Source organism: Apus apus, chromosome 15 (assembly GCF_020740795.1).
Source record: "Apus apus isolate bApuApu2 chromosome 15, bApuApu2.pri.cur, whole genome shotgun sequence".
In the NCBI taxonomy this organism is placed as follows: domain Eukaryota; kingdom Metazoa; phylum Chordata; class Aves; order Apodiformes; family Apodidae; genus Apus; species Apus apus.
This window is the reverse complement of record NC_067296.1, coordinates 2,019,420-2,027,266: the sequence shown is the minus strand read 5'-3', so window position 1 is coordinate 2,027,266 and position 7,847 is coordinate 2,019,420. Positions and strand designations below refer to the sequence as shown.

General features: G+C 53.8%; 1 protein-coding gene across 1 annotated transcript in view; it reads left to right on the top strand.

The window, feature by feature from the left end:
* The first annotated feature begins 671 nt into the window (after positions 1–671).
* RALY (RALY heterogeneous nuclear ribonucleoprotein) overlaps positions 672–7,847 on the top strand; it is a 120,805-nt gene continuing 113,629 nt past the window's right edge. Inside the window, exon 1 of the mRNA XM_051633534.1 lies at positions 672–757. The gene's annotated coding sequence lies outside the window, so the exon portion shown is untranslated. The remainder of the gene's footprint in view (positions 758–7,847) is intronic.

Below are 7,847 nucleotides of genomic sequence, written 5' to 3'. Positions count from 1 at the left end.
TCACAGAGTGGAGAAGCCACGCTGAGAATCCGTGTGTTGCGGGGGATCAGCCGGGGAGGAGCGGCAGAGCTGGAGTCCCGGGACCCCCGGCCCCGGGACCCCCACTCCCTGGACCCCCATCCCCGAGAACCCCACTCCTCGGACCCCCATCCCCCGGGACCCCCAGCCCCGGGAACCCCACTCCTCGGATCCCCAGCCCCCGGGACCCCCACTCCCTGGACCCCCATCCCCGAGAACCCCACTCCTCGGACCCCCAGCCCCCGGGACCCCCACTCCTCGGACCCCCACTCCTCGGACCCCCAAGCCCCGGGACCCCCAGCCCAGGGACCCCGGGAGCTCCGCTACCCACACTCGGGCCGTGGGTACGAGCGGCGGTCCCGGCCAAGCTGGGGGGAGCGCAGAGCGAGCGGTGCTGGGGGTAAATAGACCCGGGGGGGGTGGGATGGGGCACGGACCAGCGCCGGTACCGGCACCACCCGCCCACCCCCCTCCCTGCTCTGGACTCCTCCACCGTGCGGGGAGCCGGGAGCTGCGGGGCCCGGCGGCACCGGCCCGACCCAGCCCGGCCCCGCTCGCCGGCGGCCCCGGGGATGGGCAGGGACCCCCACCCGGGACCCCCCACCCGCGGTGCCGTGTACGGGCGGGCCGGGCCGGGCCGGGGCCGCCTCCCTCTCCTCCCGCTCCTCCTCCTCCTCCTCCTCCTCCCGCTCCCGCTCCTCCTCCTCCTCCTCCTCCGCCGCCGCTGCCCGGCCGCCCGGTGAGTGCTTCTTGCCGCTGCCTCCTCGGCCGCTCCCCCGGGGCTGCTCCTCGCTGGGGGGTTCATCTGCCGAAGGAGGGGTTGTCCTTGTGGCGATGGTTTTGTGTTATTTGCTTGTTTTGTTTTCTTTCTTTTTTTTTTTTTTCCCCCCCTTCAGTGTGTTCTCTTCTAGTCACTGCTTTTCTGGCGTTGTTTTTTCTGCCCTCCCTCCCTTCCCTTCCCCGTTTTTCCTCCCTTTTCTTGGGAAGGCTGGAGCAAGCGCGGAGGTGCCGGCACCTGCGGGACGGGAAACTTGGGCGTTGGAAAAGCGTCTGCGGGGGGGAAAACCGCGGCCCCCTCCCGTGTGGGGCGGGGGGCTGGGGCTGAGACCCCCTTACCCGCTCCGCCGTGGGGCTGGGGGCTGGCTCTGGGGCTCAGACCCCCTGTCCTCCTCGCCGTGGGGCTGGGGGCTGGCTCTAGGGCTCAGACCCCCTGTCCTCCTCGCCGTGGGGCTGGGGTCTGGCTCTAGGGCTCAGACCCCCTGTCCTCCTCGCCGTGGGGCCGGGGTCCCGGTGCTCGGGACACCCGTGACGCGGGTCGCGGGTGGGGGGCTCGGTGGCCAGGGGTGTCCGCAAAGTGACGGGAACCATCGCAAGTTACTTTCTGCCTCCTGCGCAGCAGGAATCCCCGGCTCCTCTGGGAGAGGGTCCTCCTGGGGGGGGGGGGCTGCTCGGGAGGCTTCGTACCGGTAAAACGGGCTGAATAACGGGGTGACCGGCAGATCCCCGCCCTGCCTGGTGGTGTGGAGCCCCGCGGTTTGTTCCAGGGCAACGTGCCAGCATTTGGGCATGTTACCTGTCTCGACTGTGGTGGGGTTGGAGATTTCTGGAAGTGCTGGAGGGGATGGCTGAAGCCCGGCGCTGGCTGCCAGGGCTTGGGCTCCTCTCTGAGGGCTGAGCCGTCGGTCTGGCTGGCTGTGCTAGTTTCTGTTGCGGTCAGAAGGCACAGGCTGCGTTTGTGCCATTTCACGGCGTGGATGTGCAGCTTTGTTTGCCCGGCAGCGCTTCCAAGTAGAATTCTCCGGGTTTTGTTGGTTGCTTGTTTGGTTTTTTTTGTTTGTTTTGTCTGGGGACGGTGTGGGGCTGGGGCAGGTGTGGGGTGTGGGGCTGGGGCAGCAGCCTGTGCTGGGGTTGCAGCCCCCCCGGGGCTCCCCCACCTCCCGGCAGCAGCTCGGGCAGCTCCTCCGCTCGGGCTGGAGTCGAGAGCATCAGGATTGACTTGAGCCTCGCTCCTGAGGCCGGAATAAAAGACCTTTTTTATTTCCTATTGAGGGGAGTTCTTGATGTCTCTTCCCCCGCAAAATAAATCCCGTAAGGTGATCAACAGCGGGAGGCAGGGCGTGGGGAGCCGGGTGGGCAGCCTGTGCCTGCCGGTGCCCCCGGAGCTGGCAGGGGCCGCGCCGGCCCCGGGGCTGGTGTTTGCTGGGAGCAGGGTCCGGGCTGAGCCTGTTTTCCCCGGCTGGGAGCGATCCTGGCTGCCATCCCGGAGGAGCAGCCGGCGGGAGGTGCGGGCTGTGCTGCGGGACCCCTGCATGGCCCCCCATAAGGACCCCTGCTCTCCCACGCCCGGCTTTGCTTTCCTTTCCTTTCCTGGGTGAGCAGGGCAGGGGCTGCTTTCCTTTGCATTTTGTCCTGGCCTTTATTCCGCAGTTTGTTCCGGTTTGGGCTCTTGGAGTTATTTTCTCCTAAGGTAAAGGACAGGGGAAGGAGTTTGTTCTCTAAGCAGAGCCCACGGCAGAGCTCCTGGGTGAGGGACCTGTGCTGTGGTGAGAAGGGAAGAACTGCCTTTTTCTGCTCTTCATGGGTGGCCAGGGAGGTAAGGAGCCTCTGTCACGAGTGCAGCCTCGGGTCACACCACGACAGTGTGGCTCTCAGGCACGGCTGAGGGGCTGCCTGCTCTCCGTGACAGCTTGTCACAGGTTTTATCACTGGCATTCCTGGAAGTCTTTTTGACTCTGGCTTTGGGTGAGCAGCGTTGGGCTTGTCTGCATGTGCTGCCTTTCTTCATCAGGTGCCTTTCTTCATGAGGTGCATGTGTTAAAACAGACACTCGTTTACTTCACCGTGCCCAGGAAGGATTGCTGGTATTTTCCTTCTGTCAAGCTAATGGCAAAGGAGCAGGAGATGGGTCTCCTAAGAACCCCTTTCTTTAGAACAGACAAGAAGCAGACAGCATGTTTTGGAAGGATGTTTTATTTAGGGGTTGTAAAGAGAGAATTAAAGCTCTTGACAGCAAACTGTTTATGTGGAATAAGTGATAGGACTTGATCATTCCTGAAAATAAAGACTCCTAACACAGCACCAAGAGAGCTTTCAGCTCTTCTTATCCCAAATTATTCAATAAAAGCAACAGAACTTCTTTTGATTTGAGTTCTTTATTGGTGGCTGCAGAAGGAGTTTTCCAACCTAGAAGCAAACATGCATCTCCTCAAAGAAAATGGCCTATGGATACAAAAATCTTTGATGTGCTAGAGATACTGTAGAATTATCCAAGATGTTAATTATAGAAATAGCTGTGCTGGTCTTGGAGAGAATGGCTGTTTTCCCTGCCTTGCCCCCTCCCATTAAGTTACTGTCTTGCCTGGCACAGGGTTGTGCTCCTGGGGTAGGAGCATTGCTTGCAGAATGCTGAAATGAAGAGGGTCTGGGGAAGGGAAAGGAAAGAAGGAATCCAATTTTCAGCCCAAGTTTTGGTGCCAAAACAAGTTGCCCATTCTTCTCGGAGCCTGAGGTTTGTGATGGGAGGGTTGAAAACACCCAGCAAGGAAAAAAACACGCTAGAAGAAAATAATCTGAACTAAATGGAGTGAAATTCAGAATAAACTGTAACTGGAGAGTGTTTATAAACCTACAGGAGGAGAGGGAGGGAGGAACCACTTGGATCAATAACAAGTTATTCTTTTGTAACTGTGAAGCTTTAATCATATCCTTTAAAAATAGTCCTAAATATGTGCTGCTTTTTTGCTTTTGCTTTTTCTTTTTTTTTTTAATACCTGTGTTGGTAGCTGAGGCTAAATCTGCAGAGTTCATGCTGATCTGGGTAATCTGAATTAAGCTGAATAGCAAAGAGGCTCTTAGGAGAACCTGAAACCCAGGAGGCATTTTTCAGACCTGAGTTATGCCACTTTTCTTAGAGGTGCCTCAGGCAACTGCATTTTAAGAAGACAAAGCTTTTGTTTTCGAGCTGGCCTAGAAAAATGCCAAGGATGAATCCAAAGGAAAGGCTTTCAGAAGTTGTCATTTGTGATTAAGTTGATTTTGCTGCTGTGCACGAGAATGCTGCTGCCTTCCTCAGCGTGGTGTGAACTGTGTCTGGTTCTGGTTTGTCACCAGTCCTACCATACCTGTTTAATTCACCTGAGTAACGTTACCCGGTGGTTCCCACCTGAAGGTGTATGTTTAATTAGACCATCAGATGTCTGCAGGCTCCATCTGTGGTTAAAATTAGTTTCATGTGCTTTACAAAAGGCAGAATTGAGGTGACACGGGGCAGAGATGGACTCCAGTCTGCTGCAGAAGACACATCTGCTTGTGTCTAGTTTTGCATTTAAGATGCTGGAACTATCAGAGCCAAGGTTTGGAACAATGAGCAAAGACTTTTTGCTTTTGCATGTCTTAAGAAATCCTCAGCTTGTGTGTCACAAGATGTATGCATGTAAACAGTGAACCTGAAGCTTTTTCCTTGTGGCTTCTCAAGTTTCTTGCAGCTTAATCAGAAACAGTATCCTGCTGTTGCCAGGCTGTGGGCAAACAGGAGAAGCTCCTTCTGGGGAGCCTGAGGTGGGGGCAGCGTGCAGGGTGATGTGACAGATGATGCTGGATGGGGAAAAGTGCATCGTCTGCAGTCTCTGGTTTTGTCAGCTCCCAGTTTAAGAAAGATGAAGCACTGAGAGAATTGTCCTGACTTCCGCTTCTTAAATAACATGAGAACAGCTTTTGTTTCAAAAACTAGCCACCTGAAAGCAGCACTGGCCTGGTCAGCAGTGACCCAAGCTGGGTCACCAGGGCAGGAGGAACATCCCTGGAGTTAACCTCACCCGAGAGGACTTCGCTCTGGGTTCCCAGGGAAGGGCTGTCGAGGGGCAGGACTCATCCCTGTGCCTCTTGTGTTACTGCTCAGCACCAGCAATCCTGCTCTGGGGCCTGATGAGCTGCTAGGGCTCTTGGGGAGGCAGGTGGATCCTGCATCTGTCACTGGCACCTCAGAAGAAGGTTTTGGGGTTTGTTTTTAAAAGCAAGCTTTGGGAACATGATGAAACCAAATACTGACACAGAGCAGGGTGTGCCAGGGAGAAGCTCCTGAGGCAAGACTTGGCCTTGCCTCTTCAGGGAAGGTCCCCCATTGATTTAAGGGCTTCTGAGCTTCTGCTTCTCCCCCGTGCTGGAGCTGATCTACAGGGTGCCAGGCTTGGGTTTGGGAGCATTTCTGCACCCACAGCAGTGTTTCCTGCACTGAACATCCATTTGGAAGCTTTACCAGTCATGGTACCCAACTGTCCTTTTGTTGTTGTTTTTTTTTATTCCAAGAAGCCTTTTTCTAAAATAGAAAACATAATGCCAGGTTGTTGGGTTTGTTTGCTTGTTTTGTTTTTCCTAAGAAAACAAGAGCGAGGGAAATAGCACAGGCACCTCTGGGCTGTGTCTGTGAATTCAGTGGCTCCCAGGTGAAGTCTCCAGCACCTCCTGAGTGTGGTGTGTGGTGGTACCAAACAATAGGTGCTGAAAAGTGGCAGAGCTTTATCTGATGCTTTCACAAGCAGCTTATATTTCAACAAACACAGCCACAGTGGGAGTGAATGTGAACTCATCCTCTCATTGCTGCTACAAGCAGAATAAGAATGGACAAACTAAATATCCGAGCAAGAGCAGCAGCTGAGGCAGTGCAGCTCCATCTCCTGCTGTGTCAGGATTAAGTGGCTCCTGCTGTGTCCCACCTTCCTTGGAGGGAGAACATTGTACCCCGCGGGGGAGTCCTGCCTTTTAAGAGTGTATTTAGACATGGAAATAAGGGTGAAAGCTTCTGCCAGAGAGATCTCCTGGGAATGATGGCAATCTGGGAGCTGGGAACAGCTCGACACTGTTTTTCATTTTAATGTATTAATTCCTGAATGCAGGACTAGCAAAGGGCTCAAGGTGGATGGAGGAGGTAGTTGCAGATGTTCCCCACCTGGGCTCCTGATGTCTTTGTTAGTCTAAATCTCAAGCTTTCTCTCTGCTTTTTGCAAACTGTTTTAGTTGGGTTTTGTTTTGGTTTTGGTTGTGTTTTTTTTTGGAAAACTGTCTTGGGAGCATTTGTGAGAAAAATGCTTCCTTTAGGAGGGCAGGGGCAGTGCTGGTTCTGTCAGCCCTCCTGCCCAGGGAGAAAACGCCTCTGTTTGGAGGTGGGAGGTCTGTTTGTACTGAGCTGGTGAGGAAGCCTGCTGTCTTGGTGAAATAAGGGTGATGTGGGGCTTCAAGGAAGAGGTTTGGACGTTGACCACACGAGGCAACTGTGTCTGTGGCTGCCGTGTGACAGCCAAGTGGCAGGTGGTGGGGTTGGTGTTACCTTTCACCTGGCCTTCACTTGCTCTTCTCAGCTGTATCCTTGCTAGGACATCAAGATGACTCTCCTGGTCTGAGATATGGCCCCTATTTAGAAGATTGCAAAGGGTTGGTTTTCCAACCTCTTTTTTTTTTCTCCTAGATAGATTTGAGAAACTCTGACTGTTCTGGGACCTGGTGGTGCGTGGCCTGGCTGAGCACATTCCTGCTGGAAGGGCAATGTTGTGATGGCTTGGTGGTTCAGCAGCTCCTGGCTTCTGTCCCTGCTTGCTTATAGAGCAGGTATTTGCTTGTGACTGTTGGTTCTGCAGCCATGTGCAGTGTTTACAGCTCTCACCAACTGCAAGCCCTGCAGGGCTTCCTTCAGGAGCTGGTGAGAGCTGTAAGCACTGCAGAAATCCTCTTGAGCCCCTCTAGTAACTTCGGCTTCATTTTAACTTCTGTTTTTTAGCTCTTGCTGCAGAATTTAGTCTTGTGTGCAAGTCATGCTCGTGTGTTTCAGCAGGCCAATAACATTTTGCCATGCTCACATACTGCTCCTGTCTGTGATGGCTTTGAGAGGTCTCATCTCTTCTCCCCCAGGCTGGTCCCCAAGCCCAGGGACAGATCCCACCACCACATCCCTGCAGGCAGGTGCAGGCACGGATTACTGGGATCATGTCACAAGGATGGGATCCTAGACCATAGAACTGCCTTCGAAATGTCTGTATTTATGAAAGTCCAGAAAAATCCTTGGTCCAGCTCACGTGATGCAGCCAGTGTCCACCCTTTGCCTCCAGTGGCATCTCAGCACCCATGGGGCACAGGTGATGGTGAAGGGAAACATCCCAGGCTGATTTCCACTGGAAGGACCCCCCGTGAGGCTGAGGCTGTGGAACAGCTTCACAGCACGTGGGGCACGACTGCTGCCACTGATCCACATCAAAGGTGGGCTTTGTTTTTCCCTCTTAATTAGGAGTGGAGCCCGTCCCTGCAGATGGGCTCCCCTGCCATTTTACTGTGGCATAAACAGCATTTTCTGGAAGGGTGTGTTAATAAGCCAGAGTTGGCTGATACCTCCTGTGAGCAGAACCACACCTCGTGGCAGCAGAGAGGCAGGAAGGGCTTAGATGATTTTAATTAAACTTGTGAGGAAGAAATTAAATTTGGTCTCTTGCCCTGCTTGTGTGATGAGGGGAGGGAGCTCAGCCTGTCTGAACTGAGCTATTAACCACCTTCTGTTTGCCTAGGAAAAAAAGCAATTTCTTTGCCAGCTTTTACCCTGGCTCCTGGGCCCTGATTGCTTGTTTATTTTCAGCAGCTCCCCAAATCACTTTGAAGATGGACTTAACCACTGATCATCTCTTGCAGTCCTTCAGCTCTGTTCTGCTAGCAGACCTTACAAAGGGTATTTTAAGTTACCTCTTTTCCCAAAGTGAACTGGCTGTGCATGTGGTCCAGGAGAATAAAGCTCTTTCAGCCAAAATACATATCAAAATATATATCAAGCATTTCTCTGCTCCCATGCTTTG